The sequence below is a fragment of the Coptis chinensis genome, chromosome 4, assembly GCF_015680905.1.
Source record: "Coptis chinensis isolate HL-2020 chromosome 4, ASM1568090v1, whole genome shotgun sequence".
In the NCBI taxonomy this organism is placed as follows: domain Eukaryota; kingdom Viridiplantae; phylum Streptophyta; class Magnoliopsida; order Ranunculales; family Ranunculaceae; genus Coptis; species Coptis chinensis.
Window position 1 is genome coordinate 72011515 of NC_141459.1, and position 25214 is coordinate 72036728.

The window sequence follows — 25214 nt, forward strand, 5'->3', positions numbered from 1 at the left end:
CCACATGTGGATTTTCCATGGCACCTAGAGTTGTATATTGAATGCCACTTAAAACACAATTTGGTTTGATAGAAGATATCATTGGAGATTGAAGAAGTATTTGATAGAAAGATAGAAAGCACGTTGAAAGCCACATATTATTATCATGGTTATGAGCATAAGGTTTGTAGGTATGGTGAGTTTCTATTTGTGATTTATATTAAGCATGATAGATAGATCTATTAGACTAATTCTATGATTTTGGTGGATTCATCTCTCCCAAGATATTCTTTCTCTTGATTCATATTTATATATTTAATTTAGTTTAGTTTATGTATAGTTTAAATCTCAAATCAAATCAACCATATATTAATTATTACTTAGCCACATCTTTTACTTGCATCCATTAGAGTAATTTAGATTAGAAATTTATATTATCATCACTTAGTTTTTTAGAGTAGGATTAATATCTTGCTAGCCACTATACTAATCAATATTTAATAGGCTAAGTAAGATTTGCAAAAGATACGTAACACAAACAACGACATAAATAATAACGTGTTGCGTGCTTTTTCAATTTGATAAGTGCTCAAAAGTAATGATTTATAACCCTAATAATGTGTATGTTAGTCTCAATTTTATATTTAAATATTCTAATATGAAGCAATTTGAGTTTTTGTAGGTCAAAGAACCTAAATATGAAATATGGAGGAAAAAGAAGTCAAACAAGTCAAAAAGGAGTCACTGGGAATTACAGCTAAAGGCCTAGGGCAAAAATGTCATATTTGTCTCCATAAGTGCCAAGCCTAATGGGACTCTAAAAGAAAATAATAATTGAGTTAGAAGAGTCTTCAATCTGATCTCAAAGCCTTAATTTCGACTTCATAGGTAGATGAGATCAACAATGGAAAAGAAGTCAGAGTTTCACAAGAATTAGGAAACTGAAAGCTGTCAGAAGCTACAGCTTGGGAAATAGCCTACAAAGCAAAGTGGGCCACATCCAACTTTGGTCCAACCGAATTTAACTTTTCCAAGAATATTGCTTCTAGAAATATTACAGAGAGTTTGACACCAAATAAACATAGGATTCGGATCTCTATCCAGATGAGCATGTAAGCCAATATGTAAGGCACAAAAACCTCAGTTTACATCATCTAGGAAATTTAGTGTTTGCATCTTAGATCTAGAATTAAGAGAGAAGAAAGTTCAGACCTTTTCACCATTAATAGCTATAAAGATTATTCCTTTTCATATTGTGTTCATAGCATAGTATGAGGGGCTAATCTCCCTCTCTCTTGGGAGGGAGATGAAGCCTTTTTCAGTATGTTTTAGTTTAGTTCTTCTTCTATCATGTTTTAGTTTAAATCTCTCATTGAGTTTCTTCTTATTCGTCCATTGATCTAACGCTCCTGTGGAGGTTAGGAGGTTTTATGGTAATTCAAGATTGTGTAGAGCCAAATACCACAAACCCTAGATTCTTTTCTTCTAGTTTTTAGTGTTCTAGTGTGATGATTGGATTCTTTATGGCACCTCAATTAGTTATATGGTTAATGCCACATGTGGATTTTCCATGGCACCTAGAGTTGTATATTGAATGCCACTTAAAGCACAATTTGGTTTGATAGAAGATATCATTGGAGATTGAAGAAGTATTTAATGGAAAGATAGAAAGCACGTTGAAAGCCACATATTATCATCATGGTTATGAGCATAAGGTTTGTAGGTATGGTGAGTTTCTATTGGTGATTTATATTAAGCATGATAGATAGATCTATTAGACTAATTCTATGATTTTGGTGGATTCATCTCTCCCAAGATATTCTTTCTCTTGATTCATATTTATATATTTAATTTAGTTTAGTTTATGTATAGTTTAAATCTCAAATCAAATAAACCATATATTAATTATTACTTAGCCACATCTTTTACTTGCATCCATTAGAGTAATTTAGATTAGAAATTTATATTATCATCACTTAGTTTTTTAGAGTAGGATTAATACCTTGCTAGCCACTATACTAATCAATATTTAATAGGCTAAGTAAGATTTGCAAAAGATACGTAACACAAACAACGACATAAATAATAACGTGTTGCGTGCTTTTTCAATGTGATAAGTGCTCAAAAGTAATGATTTATAACCCCAATAATGTGTATGTTAGTCTCAATTTTATATTTAAATATTCTAATATGATGCAATTTGAGTTTTTGTAGGTCAAAGAACCTAAATATGAAATATGGAGGGAAAAGAAGTCAAACAAGTAAAAAAGGAGTCACTGGGAATTACAGCTAAAGGCCTAGGGCAAAAATGTCATATTTGTCTCCATAAGTGCCAAGCCTAATGGGACTCTAAAAGAGGATAATAATTGAGTTAGAAGTGTCTTCAATCTAATCTCAAAGCCTTAATTTCGACTTCATAGAAAGATGAGATCAACAATGGAAAAGAAGTCAGAGTTTCACAAGAATTAGGAAACTGAAAGTTGTCAGAAGCTGCAGCTTGGAAAATAGCCTGCAGGGCAAAGTGGGCCACGTCCAACTTTGGTCCAACCAAATTTAACTTTTTCAGGATTGCTTCTAGAAAGATTACAGAGAGTTTGACACCAAATAAACATAGGATTCGGATCTCTATCCAGACGAGCATGTAAGCCAACATATAAGGCACAAAAACCTCAGTTTACATCATCTAGGAAATTTAGTGTTTGCATCTTAGATCTAGAATTAAGAGAGAAGAAAGTTCAGACCTTTTCACAATTAATAGCTATAAAGATTATTCCTTTTCATATTATGTTCATAGCATAGTATGAGGGGCTAATCTCCCTTCTCTTGGGAGGGGAGATGAAGCCTTTTTCTTATGTTTTAGTTTAGTTATTCTTCTATCATGTTTTAGTTTTAATCCCTCATTGAGTTTTTTCTTATTCATCCATTGATCTAACGCTCCTGTGGAGGTTAGGAGGTCTTAGGGTTATTCAAGATTGTGTAGAGCCAAATACCACAAACCCTAGAGTCTTTTCTTCTAGTTTTTAGTGTTCTAGTGTGATGATTGGATTCTTTATGGCACCTCAATTAGTTATATGGTTAATGCCACATGTGGATTTTCCATGGCACCTAGAGTTGTATATTGAATGCCACTTAAAGCACAATTTGGTTTGATAGAAGATATCATTGGAGATTGAAGAAGTATTTAATGGAAAGATAGAAAGTACGTTGAAAGCCACATATTATCATCATGGTTATGAGCATAAGGTTTGTAGGTATGGTGAGTTTCTATTGGTGATTTATATTAAGCATGATAGATAGATCTATTAGACTAATTCTATGATTTTGGTGGATTCATCTCTCTCAAGATATTCTTTCTCTTGATTCATATTAATATATTTAATTTAGTTTATTTTATGCATAGTTTAAATCTCAAATCAAATCAACTATATATTAATTATTACTTGGCCACATCTTTTACTTGCATCCATTAGAGTAATTTATATTAGAAATTTCTATCATCATCACTTAATTATTTAGAGTAGGATTGATACCTTGTTAGCCACTATACTAATCAATATTTAATAGGCTAAGTAAGATTTGCAAAAGATACGTAACACAAACAACGACATATAAATAATTACGTGTTGCGTGCTTTTTCAATGGCGCCGCTGCCCGCTCTAAAGTGATTAGGTGATATAATATTTAATTTAGTTTATTTTAATTTAGGAATTCATATAGTATAAATTGCATATTTAGCATAATTAGATTAATTTAGTTTAATTCAATTAGATTTGCATAAAGTTTAGTGTTTGTTTAACAGAAAAGAATAGTACAGAAAACATAGTTATAAATTTCAAAAAATTCTGAAATTTTACAGAGTTGATCTGTACAGTATCGGTAATTTATTGAAATTTTTTGGAATTTTTAGTACTTGTCTTACCTGAGTAACTAACATCGTCTTTGTAGTACCTCGTTTTCAGTTTTTAGGACGCAAGCATCTGTAAAAACAGTCGAGCAGAGTTATTTTCACAATGTCAAAAATTCTAAATTTCTTATAGGAGGAACCTCGACAAGTCAGGAGCTTCCAGTAAAAAGTTGAGTAATTTTTGACCTGTTTTGACCACTTAACTAGTTGCTTGTTTTCAGTGTGTTTCTGCAGCTTTTCAGGACCAAGGTCTCTGGAAAAACAGTCGAGAAGAAGGATCTGTCAAACTCCAAATAATCCAAAAATTTTACAGGATCATCCCTGAGACGTCAGAAGACTCCAGTAAACATTTCGTGATTTTTAGTGCCCTTTTACGTATTTATTTAATCGATTGTTTACAGTGTGTGCAGAAAACTTCTTCACTAGACTCTGCAGGATTTAACAATACAGAAGAGGAACTTAGCAAGCTCTGATTGCTCTGAAATTTTACAGGCTACTTCCTGGACGTATCAAGTAGCAGCTATAAAAATTTCAAAATTTTTGGACTTGTTTTGCTTGCTGTAACAGTAAGTGCTTCTCTTCCACCGTGAATCCCCTGTTAGCGGTCTCATAATTAGCATTAATAGTTAGCATCATATAGTTTGATAATATAATTTAGTTAATTAAGTGGATATTAGATTATTTTACATAGATTTATTATCTAGTGCATGAAAACTAGGTTTCTTGATTCACCTCATAAACGTTTAATCAGAAGAGCTAATTCTTGTAACAATCTTCTAATTCTGGTTTTGGAGGAGACCACACCATCAAACTCGGGGATCGATTCTGAATCAAAACACACACACCTAACTAGTAGACTTAGAAGATACACCAGAGAGAGTACCATTAGCCGCCATGGCTGATCAAAGAACTCTTAGCACCTTGTTTCAACCTATCGCGGTTCAACCACCGAACTGCATAGTGATGCCCGACAATAACAATAACTATGAGATTAAGCCCACCATTCTTAATATGTTGCCAAGATATTATGGCAAAGCAAATGAAGAACCGTATAATCATCTGAGTAAGTTCTTGAGCATATTAAGTACTTTTAAAGCACCTCATCTTTCCCATGAAGAAACTAGATTAAGGTTGTTCCCCTTGACTTTTGAGGATGTCGCACTACGTTGGTATAGATCCCTACCCTCTAATTCTATAACTACTTGGGAGCAACTATCACAAAAGTTTATGAAACAATATTAGCCTTTACGTAAAACTGAGGCCATGCAATTGGCTATTTCAACCTTCAAAGGAAAACCTAATGAAGAGTTTCATACAACATGGGATAGATTTAATGATTTACTTGTCCGTTGCCCACATCATGGTTTTGACATACTTAATATAGTACATTACTTTATAAAAGGTCTTTCACCTATGAACCGTCAGTTAATTGAATCAATGAATGGAGGAAGATTTACTAGTCTTACTCCTGATGAAGCCTACACTTTTTTGCAAAACTTTTCTGAGAGTTCTAAGGATTGGGCCAATAGTAGTGACCATGAGGACATGGCACGGGTAGATGGGGAGATAAGTTTTAGTAAACCAGGTATGTATGAGGTTAAAAACGAACTCAATGAGAAACTTGAAGGTGCCATTGCTAGTTTAACCACAGGAATCGAAAACTTAAACAAGAAATTTGATTCATTCACTTTAAACCCTCCAAAGAATAATCAACCTCAACAAGCAATAAGTGTCAATCAATTTTGTGAAAATTGCCTTACTACAGATCATGACACCTCAGTTTGCTCTATGTTTGTTGCTCAAGGTACTGATGATGTTTGTGCTTTTAATACATTCAAAAGACAGGGTTATCAAAATAATTTTAACAACAACAACAACTATAACCCGGATCTTAGGAATAACTCAAACAATTCATGGAGACAAAACATGTCTCCCACACAAAAAACCATTATGGTTTTCAAGGTAATCAAGGGAACAATAGGCAACAATACATGAATAATAGAAGGCGGTAGCACCTTCTCCACAAGATATTACCCACAACAACAACAACAACAACAAACAAACTTGAACAGAGAATTAACCATTGATCCTATGGCTAATTACCAAACCCAACCCAACACCATAGATGAAACCATGAAAGCTTTAGCCACCAAGACCGAGAATGAATTCAAAAGGATTGACAAAAAATTTGATGTTATGACTCAACAGATAAGCCAACAATTCAATCAGATACTAGCTAGTCTAGCCGAGAGACCCAAAGGAACCTTACCAAGCCAACCTGAACAAAACCCAAAAGGTAGAAATGTTTATCAAGTTGAAACCACCCCTTCATCCGCACCCACAAAGGGAGTTAACTCGATATCTACCCTTAGGTCAGGAAAGAAAGTAGATAACAAAGTTGACATACCTGATTCGATGAAGTTGTTATAACAAAAGATAAGGAAAAGCCGGTTGAAACCGAGAAAACCAAAGAGGTAACTCAAAAAAAATTCCACCCGCAACATTCCCTCTCGGTTAAAAGATAACAAAAAGGAAGCACAATATAATGAGATCATGAATATTTTTAAAAATCTACATATCAATATTCCTTTTGTAAGTGCAATTAAACAAATGCCTTCCTATGCCAAATTCATAAAAGACCTAGTAAAAAAGAAAACAAATATCCCAAAAGAAGTTTTCCTTGCACAAGGGTGTTCATCCTTTCTACAGAACCAAGCCGTAGTAAAACATAAGGACCCCGGTAGTCCTATAATTATGTGTAGAATAGGAGAGGACTACACTGATCAAGCATTATTGGATTTAGGTGCTAGTGTGAATTTGTTACCTTACTCAGTTTATAAACAACTAGGGTTAAAAGACTTGAAACTAACAAATGTTAGACTACAGTTAGCTGATAGATCTGTTAAGATTCCACGAGGGGTAATTGAGGATGTAATTATCAAGGTCTCTGATTTTTATTACCCCGTTGATTTTATAGTTCTTGACACTTTACCTATGAATGGAAACCAAATTCCTATCATCTTGGGTAGACGATTCTTAGCTACAGCAGGAGCTTTAATTAATTGTAGGAATGGGAACATGTCTATCACTTTCAGGAATATGAGGGTAGATGTAAACATATTTACACTATTTAGAAACCCTGACGATGATACGGAAAAGATGGATGATCTATGTGTAGTACACACAATAGCTAATAAAAGTTTTAAGAACACTCACTACAAAGATCCATTTTTATCATGTGTATTACAATTAGGCATGGATTATAACAAGGATAGTGTTATACACCATATTAATACATTGCTAGACACTGGTCAACCTCATACAAAAATAGAAGATGTTCGAGCATCTTTATGTCAAGCTACTTTTAATCGTAGATTTATCAAAGATTTAATTAAGATGACTCGCCCTCTACTAAAATGTATAGGCCACGCATGGAAAAGAAGAAAGATAAAAAGAGCAAAGACTGGATTATAAACAAGTTTTAAGTCTAGGGAATCTGACTATAAAAGACCCACAAATTTAAAAAAATTAATTACCTAAGCTAGTTAGGGGGGCAACCTTAAGTTTCCCCCCTCTGTGTCGGCTGGCGACATTAAACGTAGCGCTTATGGGAGGCAACCCAAGTAGTTTAAATAGATAGTACCTCATGGCAAGAAAATCGAACAAAAATAAAATAAAATAGATGCGTACCTGAACCTGTGTTGAAAATATAAAGCTAAAGAATTCGGTAAGTTGATGATTCTTGAGCTTTTTATATTTCCAACTGTGAATAGCTTTCTCCAAATACAATTCAAACAATGATAGAGGACTAGAGAAGTTCCAATATAACCAGGATAACTAACCTAGTTCGTGCAAGGAAAAAGAGGGAGAGTGCGATAGATTTTGGAATTCGACTTAAGATAGGAGTTGAAATCTACCCAGCGTCAGGAAGCTGTAGCTTCACGATTAGGACTAGTAACGACGTGGATCACTTATGAAAGTTTTCCTATAAAGCTATATTTTGTAGTGTCTCCTGCGTTCACTACATCAACACTTTCTATATCTCTGTATTCTCTATCCCATCACCACAAAAGGTTCGGAAAGGAGCTTGAAGTATCAAGAGTACGGAGAGTTAATCTATTTTTAGTCGTTATGGTATAGTATTGTGAAGAGGGTACGTAGAAGTTAATTTTATTTTCTACTGTCATGGGATTAGTTGTTTTTAATTTCTTAAAATGTCAATAGTTTATAGAGTGAGTGATTAATTTTTATGAATAAAAATTAAATTGATATGAGCTTTGAAGTGTATGCGCGATGCATATATATGTTAAGTTGTGCTTTAGTAAGGTGGAATTCTTCTCTATTACGGACTAGCTCTCTAGTAAGTTAGAATCCCACTTTGTTTTGAATCCCAATCCTAGTCAAACTCTCTGAAATCAATTTTGGGCCTAAAAACTCAAAAAAGCCCAACAACAAAGAAAGACAAAAAACGATTTCTTCTTCTTCCAGACGCACCTACCACTCTTTCTTCTTCTTCCAGTTGCACACTTCCAGCCGCATCCATCACAAGTCGTACCCTTCCAGCCGCATCCATCACAACAAACAACTACCTTATCGCAATTTAACTCCACCCATTACTAGGCGCTGGAACTTCCAGTTACACCTATCCAAGACGTGAAACACTTGCTAACCAGCAAGATTGACCGCCGGTCAATTCCCAATTTGGACGTCCTGCTTTCCATATTAACCGCGATGCCTACGTATCACCGCTCAGCTTCGGTTATGGTTGTTGAAATTCTCGATTTGAATTCGTTTTTCAGTTTTTTCTTTTTTTGGTTGGCTGTTGTCGGAGGAGAATGGGAAAAACGTGAAGGTATTTAGGGGTATTGACCTGTGAAGAAGGAATGGTGCCGTAGTTAGGCTTAAAAAAAAAAAAATCAGAGAAACAAGGTTTTTGTGTACAAGACGATTTTTTTTTTTTACTGAGCAACTATTTGCAGTATTGTTCCAGTAGTGTTGTTGTGTTATTTTACCCTCTGTTTGGCCATACACATTACGACAGCTCGAGGACAAGTTCGCAAACAGTTGAACATGACGACCAAACGAAAGATTCACGCTGAACTCTGTTATGGAGAGCTGTTTGATAACAATGCCATAAACGGATTTTTTAAAGAAGAATGCGAAACTCGGGGTTGGGACTGTCTATTTTATTCTAATGGAGACAAATATCATGAAGGTATTGTTCGCCATTTCTACGACTGCAGAATCGATTATTAAGAGGTGAATGGGAAAATGATATTGTATTAGGATAATGACTCTGAACCCACCATCATCACTCCTGATTTTCTAGTCGAAAAAATGGGAATTTCAGCACACTATGGACCACAAACAAAGGCGAAACAATCATGTGATTATCAAGCCGTGCTTGGAGAAAAAGTAGAAGTAGATTCTGCAAATCGTGTCCAAGTTTGCTCCCTTCATGTGAATCAAATTTTGACATATCGTTGGATTTATGATAATGTCATTGGGTCGAGTAATTTTTCTACGATCTATGAACCTGGTGGTCATATCCTATTTATGCTAATGAAGAGGGATAGCAAAATTTGTTTGGGAAAGACTATAATGAAGAATATTATGGAGAGGAAGAATGCAAATCATGGGCATCTCATCCTTCCAGCTTTTATCACTAGGCTTTTGTGCGAGTTAGAATTGTTTAGTGCAGAAATAGTTGAGGTGGAAGGAATAGAACTTAAAGAAGGACAGATTCCTAGGCAGATTTTACACTGTCCACTTGGATTTTGGGAGCCTAGTTTATTGACAGACGAGGGTGAACCAGTTTTTGGTATGACACCAGCTCATCACGACCCTGATTCCCCACCTCCTTATTTTGAAAACACTAGTGACTTTGATGCTCAGATGGATCCGAATGTGCGAGACATGGGTTTAACACTATTTAGGGGTATGCACAAATTGTATAATTATCAGAAAAACAAGGAGGAGATGAATATTCAGCGACATAGGGAGTTGATGGAACATATTCTTACGCTCCAGAACAACAAAGCTGAAACATCCGTTCAAAAGAGAGGTCGTCCAAAATCGAAATAGAGTCCTTTATCTAGGATTATGTATTCCAGTACTTCTTAATATGATCACTCATGTACTTGATTGTCTATTATGGTTTTATCACTCTTATTTGTAGGCAGAGACAAATCTTGTATTCCGTGCAACAATGAAACTATTAATTTAAGTTATTATTATTAGTATTATTACTATTATTCATTGTTTAAAATTTTCAGTCATGTCATTTGTACATGTAACTCTTACATTCTACCTCCACCTTTTTGGAGATGTACAACTCTATGGACATGCACATGACAAATATTTAGTCGTTGTAGTAATTTTATTCCTCACGAATCATTACTCCTATTTCTTTTGTTAAAGATATAAATTCTACAGATTTGAGCTGATGTAATTTTGCACGTATTTAAGGTAATATCCCTCTTTTTCTCTGATTATTTCAATTATGGTAAGCTTTCAGTTATTTTATTTAGTCATTGAGGACAATGCCTAATTTAGTTAGGGGGGTGAGAATTAAAATTTTGCAATATTTTAATTACAATATTTGGAAAGTTTATATGTGAATTATGGTGATTCTAGGTGAAAAGTATATTTTTATCGTTTAAACTGGCTAATGAAATTGGAAATTATAAGTCATGACCAGGATTAGTAAGACTTTTAGACAAAGTTTCTATTACTAGAAATAGATCTCACTGATAAAAGTCTTAGTCTAGAGTAAGTTCATATAATACACTACTAGAGGAATTTCAAATGAAAAAGCAACTTAAACTTCTACCAAACTAGATGATTAGTATAGAGACTTTACCTGTGAGACTTGAGCCTTTCAATTTTAATTTCTTGGAGAGTCTTTACGTAAATCTGAGTCCAAGTTGACTCAACCATTTTTCAGTGCTTAAATTCGTTGTGTAGTCTCATTTATTCTTGATTTGGTCAATCACGAGGTGGCATCAACTGGGGAGATAGCCATTAGGTCTTGTAGTCTATTCAAAGCGGAATATCATACTGATAAGTCAAGTAGTGAACCAATCATCCTTTATCCCACCTAGTAGGATTATCATATTAACCACTTTTGAGCCTTATATATTAAACCTTTTATTCTTAAACCAATCATCTTAAACGCAACTCCAGATAAGGAATATATCCCATATTATTAGTCTTATCCATATTTCTGAGGATTTCTAAAGAACTAAAGAGAAAGCTAGAATGAAGAAGATTTTGAAGGAAATTTTACCAAAGTTAAATGAAGAAAATCATTCCTTTTGCTCAAAAAAAAAAAAAAAAAAAAAAAAAAAGAAATATAAATAATTGAGCAAAAGTAGTGATAGAGTTCAAGTGTTGTAGTCTACAAGTGAAGAAAATTTCCAAGAAGGTCAAAAGCACAAAGTCTTTAGTATATTCTCAGAAATTTTTGAATCCTTTTTACCCTTTTCTTGTTAACCTGTCCTAAGCCCTGTTTTAATACCAAAACTTATCACTAAAGTATGATATGAAGTGAACAATAGGTGAGAGGATGCTAAAGTGAAGGACCGGACACTTCAAATGTGATTGACATTCTTTCCATGAGACTTTATTTATATATTTGCAAATTTCTATCTTTCTGACTAAATATGTGGGATGCTCTATTTTTTACTCATTTCCCTGCATATAGAGGTAAAATAGAAAACTTATCTGAGAGAGATTTCCTTGTGAGTGTATGAAATGGTGAGATTTGAAGTCGAAATATTAATCCAAAGGTGAGGTAGAAATTCCGTTGCTTGGAAAAGAGAAAGGAATCAAAATGGTTAAAAATGAATAAGCTCTAGTTAGGATGATTAGTCAGTCTTTTCTATCTTTATGAATAGAACCTTAGCCTAATGTTTTATGATCATGGGTATGATAAGTAATAACTTTTTAATTTAGACATTTTAACTAAAAAAGTTGTTTTCTCTAGATTTCACCATAGTTCATATGTAAAATTGATTTTGTGGGTATATCAAGTGAAAACCCTCACGAGGCTATAACTCGTCCTTTAAGGGTAACTTAAAGGTTTAAGGCCTTGTTGCATATGGTAAATGCAACCGTGATGCCTGCGAAAGTGAGTTAGTTTATTATTTAATTAGTATTGTTAGCTTAGAACACTTCTCTAGTATACCACATATTTGCTAAGAGACTAGCAAAATGCTAGTTGGGGGTTGTGATAAGTGCTCAAAAGTAATGATTTATAACCCCAATAATGTGTATGTTAGTCTCAATTTTATATTTAAATATTCTAATATGAAGCAATTTGAGTTTTTGTAGGTCAAAGAACCTAAATATGAAATATGGAGGGAAAAGAAGTCAAACAAGTCAAAAAGGAGTCACTGGGAATTACAGCTAAAGGCCTAGGGCAAAAATGTCATATTTGTCTCCATAAGTGCCAAGCCTAATAGGACTCTAAAAGAGGATAATAATTGAGTTAGAAGAGTCTTCAATTTGATCTCAAAGCCTTAATTTCGACTTCATAGAAAGATGAGATCAACATGGAAAAGAAGTCAGAGTTTCACAAGAATTAGGAAACTGAAAGCTGTCAGAAGCTGCAGCTTGGGAAATAGCCTACAGGGCAAAGTGGCCACGTCAAACTTTGGTCCAACCGAATTTAACTTTTCCAGGATTGCTTCTAGAAAGATTACAGAGAGTTTGACACCAAATAAACATAGGATTCGGATTTCTATCCAGACGAGCATGTAAACCAATATATAAGGCTCAAAAACCTCAGTTTACATCATCTAGGAAATTTAGTGTTTGCATCTTAGATCTAGAATTAAGAGAGAAGAAAGTTCAGACCTTTTCACCATTAATAGCTATAAAGATTATTCCTTTTCATATTGTGTTCATAGCATAGTATGAGGGGCTAATCTCCCTTCTCTTGGGATGGGAGATGAAGCCTTTTTCGTATGTTTTAGTTTAGTTCTTTTTCTATCATGTTTTAGTTTAAATCTCTCATTGAGTTTCTTCTTATTCATCCATTGATCTAACGCTCCTGTGGAGGTTAGGAGGTTTTATGGTAATTCAAGATTGTGTAGAGCCAAATACCACAAACCCTAGATTCTTTTCTTCTAGTTTTTAGTGTTCTAGTGTGATGATTGGATTCTTTATGGCACCTCAATTAGTTGTATGGTTAATGCCACATGTGGATTTTCCATGGCACCTAGAGTTGTATATTGAATGCCACTTAAAGCACAATTTGGTTTGATAGAAGATATCATTGGAGATTGAAGAAGTATTTGATGGAAAGATAGAAAGCACGTTGAAAGCCACATATTATCATCATGGTTATGAGCATAAGGTTTGTAGGTATGGTGAGTTTCTATTGTTGATTTATATTAAGCATGATAGATAGATCTATTAGACTAATTCTATGATTTTGGTGGATTCATCTCTCCCAAGATATTCTTTCTCTTGATTCATATTTATATATTTAATTTAGTTTAGTTTATGTATAGTTTAAATCTCAAATCAAATCAACCATATATTAATTATTACTTAGCCACATCTTTTACTTGAATCCATTAGAGTAATTTAGATTAGAAATTTCTATTATTATCACTTAGTTATTTAGAGTAGGATTGATACCTTGCTAGCCACTATACTAATCAATATTTAATAGGCTAAGTAAGATTTGCAAAAGATACGTAACACAAACAACGACATAAATAATAACGTGTTGCGTGCTTTTTCAATGTGATAAGTGCTCAAAAGTAATGAATTATAACCCTAATAATGTGTATGTTAGTCTCAATTTTATATTTAAATATTCTAATATGATGCAATTTGAGTGTTTGTAGGTCAAAGAACCTAAATATGAAATATGGAGGGAAAAGAAGTCAAAAAAGTCAAAAAGGAGTCACTGGGAATTACAGCTAAAGGCCTAGGGCAAAAATGTCGTATTTGTCTCCATAAGTGCCAAGCCTAATGGGACTCTAAAAGAGAATAATAATTGAGTTAGAAGAGTCTTCAATCTGATCTCAAAGCCTTAATTTCGACTTCATAGAAAGATGAGATCAACATGGAAAAGAAGTCAGAGTTTCACAAGAATTAGGAAACTGAAAGCTGTCAGAAGCTGCAGCTTGGGAAATAGCCTGCAGGGCAAAGTGGGCCACGTTCAACTTTGGTCCAACCGAATTTAACTTTTTTAGGATTGCTTCTAGAAAGATTACAGAGAGTTTGACACCAAATAAACATAGGATTCGGATCTCTATCCAGACGAGCATGTAAGCCAATATATAAGGCACAAAAACCTCAGTTTACATCATCAAGGAAATTTAGTGTTTTCATCTTAGATCTAGAATTAAGAGAGAAGAAAGTTCAGACCTTTTCACCATTAATAGCTATAAAGATTATTCCTTTTCATATTGTGTTCATAGCATAGTATGAGGGGCTAATCTCCCTTCTCTTGGGAGGGACATGAAGCCTTTTCATATGTTTTAGTTTAGTTCTTCTTCTATCATGTTTTAGTTTAAATCCCTCATTGAGTTTCTTCTTATTCGATCCATTGATCTAACGCCCCTGTGGAGGTTAGGAGGTCTTAGGGTAATTCAAGATTGTGTAGAGCCAAATACCACAAACCCTAGATTCTTTTCTTCTAGTTTTTAGTGTTCTAGTGTGATGATTGGATTCTTTATGGCACCTCAATTAGTTGTATGGTTAATGCCACATGTGGATTTTCCATGGCACCTAGAGTTGTATATTGAATGCCACTTAAAGCACAATTTGGTTTGATAGAAGATATCATTGGAGATTGAAGAAGTATTTAATGGAAAGATAGAAAGCACGTTGAAAGCCACATATTATCATCATGGTTATGAGCATAAGGTTTGTAGGTATGATGAGTTTCTATTGGTGATTTATATTAAGCATGATAGATAGATCTATTAGGCTAATTTTATGATTTTGGTGGATTCATCTCTCCCAAGATATTCTTTCTCTTGATTCATATTCATATATTTAATTTAGTTTATTTTATGCATAGTTTAAATCTCAAATCAAATCAACTATATATTAATTATTACTTAGCCACATCTTTTACTTGCATCCATTAGAGTAATTTAGATTAGAAATTTCTATTATCATTACTTAATTATTTAAAGTAGGATTGATACCTTACTAGCCACTATACTAATCAATATTTAATAGGCTAAGTAAGATTTACAAAAGATACGTAACACAAACAACGACATATAAATAATTACGTATTGCGTGTTTTTTCAATGCTGTTGTCGCATTCCAGGCTATTTCCAGCTAACAAATCAGTTAGATACTTAGATTTCGCATTCCAGCTAACTTTCGCATGCTGAAATATGAAATCATTTCGCACATGTTTTGCACGCGATCACTAATATATTTCATAGCAATGTATTTCCCTCGTTTTTTCTGTTTGTTTCATTCTTTCTGCTTCCACCCATCGCCACCTTAAACCCCGAAATCCCCAAGTCTAGTTTGAGAGAGAAAATGGGATTAGAGCTTTAAATTACATTGTGGAGTACAAAGTGAGGTTAATTTAAGGTGTTTTTGGGTGTCTTGTTAAATTTTTTAGGTTTTGAGGTGGTGGTACAATGGTATGGTGGTTAGGAAGAAGACCAAGAAGATGAAGGTGCTAATTAATATGTGCCATTGATTTAGTCAAATCTTAATGGTCCCTATGATGTCACATGTAATTTTGGTTTTAACTTGTGTTTGTTTTAATTTTTGGTTTTTTTTGTCCACGTTGGTAGAAAATATATTGGTGAAGAATTTAAATGCATGACAAAGGTACAGCCGGTCCAAATAATTTGATGGCATTCCTTTTGAAACTTGATTGTATTTTTGGAAGATTTTTGGAACAAAATGAAAATATGTTTCATTTTTAGGTCGTTAACTCTAATAATATTGGAATATTTCATTTTTAAAGCCTTGAAAGATCACTGATAGATAGACTGATTTGATCAAATCGAAACAAAGAACACCCAATAATAAGGCAATAAAGGGCAGTCTTACAGTTTCTTGTCGTCCCTTTAGCCTATAGGCATTTTGTGGTTGACTAATTAAGTGTGCTTGTTACTGAGAATGCTTCGTGAGTTCGTGGAGATTTATGGTGCTACAGTGACTTGTATACCCTTTAGTCCTTTAAATATTTTTTCTTAAAGAGTCTTTAATTTGCTAATTTTGTACTATACAAAATTTCGACCAACCATATTATAGACTTATAGTTCCACTCCACTCGATACATACATGCATAAAAATTTCATCGAAGTATCTACCATTACATCCATTACTTTGGCCAACTGAGGGGTGATGTGTATATAACATTTTTTTTTTTTTTAAAATTTCACGGTCTAACTCATTTTCCATCAAGTGTAATGCGTGAAACAAAAAAGATGAACATGTACCGTAGATCATGGATAGAGGCATAGAAATAATAATAAAATGATGTGGGGACCAAGAGCACCGCAATCTTTGCATTATTCCAAATACATGAAACCGAAGTAGAATCGTTAATGATTTTATTAGTTACCTTGAAGAAGGGATTCATGCAATGAGATTCTCCTTCGGGATCAAATTGGTAAAAGACATTGGCTACATTATGAATAATTTCTCCTATCTTTGTTTCAATTTTGAGGAGAAAATTATCGACATGTTCATATATCGATTTAGTACATGTGCACAAGAATCGAATTGCCTATTTGCAACCTCCATTATCTCATCATTCAAAATCTCTCGTAGAGTAGGCCTCAAATTGGGAAAAGAGTAGATGGATCATCAATTACCATTTGACTTTTCTTAACCTCCACAATGTTCACCGAGGGTTTCCATAATCGTCCAATTACCACATGGGCAATGAAGAATATCACCATAATTGGCGATAATACACCACGGGTGGAAGATATGGCCACAGATAAATAGCTGATAGTCATGACCCCACACATGAACTTTACACATGTTGCAACTTGGTGGCGGGTCTGCAAATATACCCAATCAAGCACAAGTAATAATGCATTAAGAGTAAAACAATCTAAAAATCCGGGTAATATATATTCAAGGGGCAAGATAATACGACTCAAATTTTCTGCAGATATTCTTTGGAGGAGTGTGTAACTGTAAGCTTGTACATTTGCTGCGGTATTGGTGGAGGGGCCTAAACTTGTACATTTACTGCAGTAATGCGGTGGCGGAGCATAAGATTGTAAGTTTGCTATAGATCCACTGCATACGGTGCAATGCAAATGACGCAAACAGAATTACAAGCAAGAAGTTGTAGTAATGGCCACGATCCATTATCACATCTTCGACCCCACACAACACCGTCCACGGATAGCGACGTCACTACCGGGTTTGCAAATAAGCAACTGTTTGGAGCACATTCCATTCACACATTTTCGCAAGTTGGATCGGGTCTATCTTGGAAAATTTTTTTTTTACTAATAGCTAGAAGAGAACACTAACATCACATTGAAAGTCAAAAAGTTCTTTAAAATGTTCAATTTTTTCTAATCGACAAGTAACCTGAATTAAAAAAAACGGCAAAGCAAGGTGATAGGCTATTAGCATCTAGCTCATTGATTACATTTGGAGTTAAACCGTTTGTGTTTAGCCATAAAGATCTCATAACAATACCCAACTCAGCGTGCGCCTGCACATAAGATTGAAAATGAATGACCATATATAATAGTAGAGAGTAGCGACTAACACCATAGCAGAATCTTCCAAAGTAGATCTTTCTTTTCAAGGGCTACAACTATAATGGGAGTTACCAGAATCGACTTTTAGTTTGTTTGAGCTGGTATAATGTAGAGCTGAGTTGATTTCAGTTTGGCACATTCTCGAGCTGATCTGAGCTCATGCTTGAGGTGACATTATACGTAAGTTTAGAAAATTTCAACTATGGATAAACCAATAGTTACTGTGCAATGATCAAATACTTGGTTTATCAATAGGTATGTGCCTCAACAAAACAAAGATACCTAGCTCTGCCCATGAGAAACAATCATAGACCTTGCTCTGCCCATAGCTTCTCCACACCTTAGAAACAAAGGGACTATCTAATGCCTCTCATGTTGCGGGCTTTGCGTCACTTACCAAGCAGGATGTTACCGTATGTCATTCAGAAAACAACTTCTTTAGTATTTCGTCATTTTTGCTATCATCAGTTATATGAATCCCATACAACTAATGAGTGTGTGAACTTGTTTAAAGGGTTAAATTTTAAAGTGTCAATGGGTGATACCTTAATAAGAGAAAATAGTATTTGAATTATAGAATTTGACTAAATGTAAATTCATTTGAAAAAAATCATATCTCAATACTACAAAAACTTAAAAATAGAAAAGTTTGAAGGGAAATACAGATAAATAGTGATTAATTAATAAACTAAAATAATCAAACAAACACCGGAAAAATGAAATGAGAGATTAACACAATACAGTTCCACACCTGACATGAAGTTCTCATGGCAGTTGGGTCTTCGTTTTTTAAAGCTAATATCTAGTTTACAGAGAAATGGGCAGACATGTCAGAATTGGCAAAACTTGTTAGTGGTGGTGGCTAAGTGTGAGTGTGTGTGTGGTGGGGTATGGAAAGATAAATTGCACATGCAATTGGCTTTACCATGAAAGATTGAGCAATAAGAAGGCCATCTTGTTCTTAAGTTGTCGTGTCGGGAATGTAAAACTCAGCAGTTATGGGTTCTTCCTTTGGCAACTTGCGTTGGTGGTGACAGCACGAAAAATGAAACCAAGAAAAGTAGAAAACCAATATTGAAACCAAAAATATAATCATAAGAAGAAGAATTAGAGATTTCATTCCTCGTCTCCCCAACAAAAGCTAAGAAAACTATCATTGTGTTTGATTAAGCAAATTAGAAATACGTAAAAGAAAATATATATCTAACCACACACTCTGTAGTTTTGCTATTGCACCAGTTGCTACACCCTCAACAGTTATTACCATCAATATATTCAATAGTGGTTATCATGTACCCAAGTATATGAATGTACCAGGGTGATCTAGAAATGAATGGCTGTTCATACTTAAACTCAAAAAAATCAACCACACACTAATGGGCATCTATGTTTTTCGCTAGTTAATCAAAATGTGCAATGACGGACTCCCAGATAAGATTATAGTAGTAAGTTAACAATACTTCAATTCTAAATGTAGAAAATACACTTAAAGTTAAAATGAGCACTAACAAAAAAATAATAATAATCTAAATAAATCGAACCTTTTCAGTGGGAGTGGCTTCAGTAGCTACATTAGCTACATCCTGGAATTGAAATGGTCTAGTGCCACTGCAAGAAACACATTACTGTGACAGTCATCAAGAAAGAACAGTTTCTAGTTTTTATAACTTCATACAATCAATATATTTCTTAACTACAAATCGAGTTCCAAGGGTTCTCATACTTTTTCTCTAGAGTATTGTCCTTTTTTGGCTTCTCATGAGTAACCTTGCCAAATGTCTCCAACACGGCCTGTGATACAATGGATCCAAAAAAAAATCATAATTAATATGATTTAACCAAAATGAACACTACTGATATACCAAAAAGAACACTACTGATATAACCTTGGCAACTGTCTACTGATATGATTTAAACGATCTATCGAAATATATTTAAGAACAGTAATATTTTCTTTTCTTTTTTACTTAAATGTGAAACTCTAGAGAACAATGTTGGATTAGATAACACAAGATACCAAACTTTTCACACATGCAACATTAACGAAAGAAAATACACTTAAAGTTAAAATGAGCACTAACAAAAAAAAACAATAATCTAAATAAATCGAACCTTTTCAGTGGGAGTTGCTTCAGTAGGTACATTAACAACATGGAAATGAGACCTCCCCTTCTTACTGGGAAGAATTCCAATCCCTCCATAAAACTTCTTCCCTACAAACAAATTCAACAAAAGGGGTCACACATTCTTCCCATTCGAAACTAAACAATGGGGTTGTTAATAAATTAATATATGTACCTGTAGTTGAAGGGAGTAAAGAAGCTTTGGAGTTTGAAGAAGAAGTAGAAGGGAGTCTACAGCTGCTAGATAGAGAGAATGACGACTGTTTGGGAAGAAAGATATAAAGAGAAGAGAGAGAGATCGTGGGATACAAAGGGTTTTTGGTTATGTTATTATGTTTGGGAAGAGAAATGATTATGGCTTATTAAAGTCGGTATTAAAGTGATTGGATTTTTTATTGTTCACCAAAATTAATAGGGGAGACGGAAGGGGGAAGGAGCTGTATTTATGGTAATTAAAGTCTAATTTATGAATAATTAATATAGGCGTATAAGTATAATTCGTATATTGCGTGCATTTGTTTTTCTACTTGAATTTACACAAACACCCTCTTGTTCCCTATGTTAATAAGGGCATAAACGGTAGTAAAAATTAAAATAACGAAACAGTCCTTTTTAAAGGGATTGAATAATTGGTTTGAATATTTTATCAAGGGTATTTAGTGGTAGAAAAAAGGCTGGTCCAATTTAAAAGCTCATGTTAATTATGGTATACTCTACTAATTGAGATATAGTTTTACATATATATGACTATGTAAAAATATATTTACATATATTCTGTCAGGTGTCGGGAAATTTTCAATCCCAAAAATTACTATGTAAATTTGAGTTTTCATAGCTCCAATGACTATGTAAATATAGTTTTACATATATATATGACTATGTAAAAATATATTTACATATATTCTGTCAGGTGTCGAAAAATTTTCAATCCCAAAAATTACTATGTAAATTTAAATTTTCATAGCTCCAATGACTGTGTAAATATACTTTTACATATATATGACTATGCAAAAATATATTTACATATATTATGTCAAGTGTCAGAAAATTTTCAATCTCAAAAGGGTAAAAAAGGAAATAAGATAAAATGGAAAATAAAAAACGGACCTGATTTTATATATTTTTTGGAAAATAGGGAGGTTATTTAATGAGACCTAAATAATAGGGAGGTTATGTAGTATGGGCCGATGGGAGGGAGTTTATACTCAACCGAGTTAGAACCAAGGGGTTGAGCCTCATTTCTTGTAATGGAAATTGTAGTGGGCAAATATTGTGAAACCGATATTTCAACCCGTAATTTTGTGACTAACTTGAGATATCGATATGATTGTCGGTATCTTGCTTTTAAGTTCATTTGTTACATAGAAACGTGAGAAAGAAAGAGAAAGAAAGAGGAGTAAGGAGAAAAAGAAGAAGAATGGACATGTGTCAAGACATAATTGGACAACTTCAGCTGGAGAACTATATAAAGTGAGGATTAGGAGAGAGAAGGATTCATTCTATTTTTTCCACAAAACTTGTAAAACCAGAGTGATAGAGAGAGAGATTGAGTGATCTGTAACCGCCATTGCTGTTCAGCACAAAAACTTCATTTTACTTCATCTTAAACTTTGATTCAATTTCAATCAAACCTTAATTCAATATCAATCACATTGATCTTAGCGCATTTCCTTTGCCCACAACATTGGCGCTGTCCATGGATCAAATACAAGAAAAGTTGTTCTTTTCTTTTTCTTTGAGATCGAATCTGTTTTAGACGTTTGTGGTAAAAAGTAATCATTCGTGTTCAACGAAGTTCTGTAAGATCAGTGGAGTATTCATCTTCTTTTTCACAATGCCTTTGATAAGAGCCCAAAACTGTAGTTTTAAACTTTTAATAATATTACATTTAGACCAATTATGTGTATAATAAATAAGAGTTAGTACTGTTTACGTACTTTTGTGTATTTCAGGTTTTGGAGTCAAATATGTGAAGAAATATGTTACTTTTGCAAGAGAAAGGAGCAAAGGTTGGTTGCTAAGAAGTTATATGGTTAAAGCCCAAGTTTCAACGAGAAAAAGCCTTTTTAAAGCCTAGTCAAAGCTGAAAAGTTAAAGTCAACGCGGGTAGAAAAAGAGTATAAAAGTTAATAGAACTTCCGCAGGCCGTATCTTTGGACTCAAACCTCGGAATTGGGCCTATTATATGTCAAAACGATTGGCTCGGAAAGAAATTTCTAATGGTCCAAGTCTTGACCCAATTAGAGTAGTAAACGTGGACAAAAAGGGTGTTGAAGTAATTTCACACAGAGAAACCTTTTTAGGACATATGTAAGTAGGTTTTGAGCTTGATTTCATGGCCCAAAACATGGCTCCAAAGCCCTTGCATGAAATTGTAAACCTAACCCTCTCATATATAAAGAGGGTTAAGGTTAAACAAAGCTTGGCTACTCCCCTATTTAGTTTAGTTTTAAATTAGGGTTTTTTCTCTCTCCCTTTCCAGTTTAATTTAGTTTTAGTTAATTAGTTTAGTTTGTAGCCTCCATTAGAACCTTTTAATAAAAGCTTTAGTTTATTCAATTCAAATATCTTTAATAAAGTAGTTCTTCATGATGCCTCTTTTTATTTATTATTATGTTTATGATAGCCTCATGATTCTTAGCCAAACCTCTATTAGAGGGGTTTGATGAAGCTTAGATGAAGATTTGATGTGTTAGTTAGAATTATTGCATTTAAGAGTTTCACTCTAGTAGGTTAGTTGATTCGCCATGAGAATGGGTTGAACTTCCTCACATGCTAATTATTAGTTAGTAGAGATTGCCATGAATAATTAGGGATCAATTACTTAATCTTTATTGGTTATGATTGCAATAATCTACACTAGCACATTAGGAATTAATTAAGGTGGAATCAAATCCCCCTAATTCCTTCTCTATTCTTCTTTATATTTTATTCAAGTCATATTCAATTGCTTAGTTAAATTATTATAAGTTAAATTCATATATTTAGTTTTATAGTATAAATTTACATCTATAAATATTGCTCTCACTATTGTTTCCTTGTGTTTGATTAATTGGATTATATTTATATCTTGGTAGTTTAGGAGTGGAATGATTTCGTACTCTATATATTGCATGAATATACATGTGAGAGTATGAAATAAATAATTGATACCGTAAGAATATGTTAAAGAAATCTAGTTGAGTTTTTACAAATTACCAAATGGCGCTCCAAAGTGTGCTACAACAAGTAAGGCAGTAGCAGCAAATGAAGAAAGTATTTCTCAAGTGGCATCTTAAAATGAGGAACGAAGAACAAGACGTTTAGTAAGTAGATTATTGGAGGAAGTAGAAGAGGTACATTAGGAAGAGATTTCCTTGCAAGTCTTGTTAAAGAAGTTTAAAGAGCTGGAAAAACAAAACAAGGCTCTGATAGTAGAAAACAAAGCAGTGAGGGAAGAGAATGAGAGGCATGCAGTGGAAGATTTATATGAGAAAGATGGGGCTGAGTTGAGTTCGGGCACTCCAGTAGAGAGGAAGAGCCATCTTGAGGAAGTGAGGAAAAGTCATCTCGAAGAGGTACATTCAGTGGCAAAAACGACACCAAAGGTGGTACAAGAGGAAGAAGTAAAACAAGCACCCCAGCCGATCACGAAAGAGATGGTGCAAGAAATGATGTAGAGACAATTCGGGGATCAGCTGCTAGAGAAAGTATCAGCCTCAGTTCATAAATTAGCTGATGACGTAGGTCGAAACCCTATGAAAAAGGAGATAGAGAGGGTCCCATTACCCCCAAAATTTAAAAATCCTAAATTCACTCAATATGATGGGATTACAGACCCAATGGACCATCTTTTCAGCTACCGACACCAGTTCTCGATATATCATGGAACTGAGTATTGGGATTTGGTGCTATGTTGATCTTTTTCTTCAAGCTTAAAAGGCAAAGCATTGAAATGGTTCTATATGATACCTGAAGGGACCCTTTCTTTCTTTCGTGAGATTGAGGATAAATTCCTCACGTATTATGGTCATCAAAGGGTAAAACCGAAGCAGGTATCGGTTTTATTTCAATTGAAGCAAGGAAAGAAGGAATCACTGAAAGATTTTTTGGCCTGATTCAAGGTCGAAACTCAATCAGTGGAGAAGCTTGACGAGTTTGAGATGACGACTATCATGGCTTTCCAAACAAGTTTGGTCCCAGGATCAGTTATGCACAAATATCTCTTGCGCAAGGAAGTTAAAAGTCTACAGGAACTGTATGACAAAATTGACAGAGATATTCAGGTGGAAGAAGGGATACAAGCAGCCACGGTGCAAACTGTATTGCAAGTATCGGAGTCAGGAAAGGAAGACATGGATAATCGAGATCGACATGAAAGTTAGGATTCCTCGAGATTAGACAACAAAAAACCTCAGGAAAATTATCGTACAAGTCAGGATAATCAACCGTTGCAAAAAAGGAGATATGAAAGAACACTAAAAGAAGAGTTGGATCCCAAAAAATTTATCGCCATCAATACCACACCTGAAGATATTTTAAGGAGGATGGCGAAAGAAGATATTGTAATGGCCAAAGTACACTCTCAAGGAAATAAAGGGCAGGCTTTATTGCCACTTTCATAAAGTCGAGAATCATGAGACAAACAGATGTTTGCAATTGTTGAAAGAAATTGATAGATTGATGAAAGAGGGCAAGTTGTGAGAGTTCAGGGCTGATGTCAGACCCACGGAGACTGCTACCATACATGAAAAACCCCTTGGTGTAATCAATATGATCTATAAAGGGGAGATACCTCAAAAGAAAATTATTCGAGACAAAATAAGAAAGATATCGACAGTAAAAGAAGTTCTCGAAGTCAATGTCGAGCCCATCCCCATAAATTAGAGTCTGGTGTCGGCCAGTATACCAGGAGCAATAATGTTTGTACCTGACGACTTGTCAAAGGTTATGTTGCCACGTGATAATGCCTTGTTAATCACGATATGAATATCAGGATATGACGTTCAGAAGGTCTTGGTGGATTGTGGTAGCTCAATTAACATTCTATTATGAAGAGCTTTTATGGGCATCGGTCTCGATGAATCGCATCTAAAAGCCCCACAGTTCAATCTGCATAGATTTAACGGAAGCTCCACGAAGCCAGTAGGGGAGACCAAATTGCCAGTTCGAGCTGGACCTCAAACTGTGATGACAAAGTTCATAGTCAGCAAGCATCATTTTGATCACAATGCAATCTTGGGAAGGAAGTGGATTCACGACATGCATGTCGTGCCAAGTACTTTCTATCAAGTCATCTGATACCCAGCAACATACGGATTACACGAAATCAAGGGAGACCAACTAGAATCTGAGAAGTGTAATTTCGTAACTGTTAAAGGTATGATGAAAGAAAAGAGACAAGACATTGGGGGCGTCTAAGAAAGTTCTAGCTAGCAATTACAAGATACTTTACCTGCCGATGCCGATACGCTGCAAATACATGAGCATGTAAAGTTT

The 25214-nt window shown here is 34.4% G+C and overlaps 1 long non-coding RNA gene across 2 annotated transcripts; it reads right to left on the reverse strand.

The window, feature by feature from the left end:
• Nucleotides 1-17512: 17512 nt before the first annotated feature.
• LOC147504682 (uncharacterized) lies at nucleotides 17513-20143 on the reverse strand. Of its 2 annotated transcripts, none has more exons than XR_015220433.1 (5): nucleotides 19912-20143; nucleotides 19726-19826; nucleotides 19337-19404; nucleotides 19155-19221; nucleotides 17513-17564 (listed from the first exon to the last, which is right to left on the reverse strand). It is a non-coding gene; the product is annotated as an uncharacterized LOC147504682 (long non-coding RNA). The 2 variants fall into 2 exon arrangements; XR_015220432.1 differs by having other exon boundaries at nucleotides 19155-19238.
• Between the last annotated feature and the right edge of the window lie 5071 nt (nucleotides 20144-25214).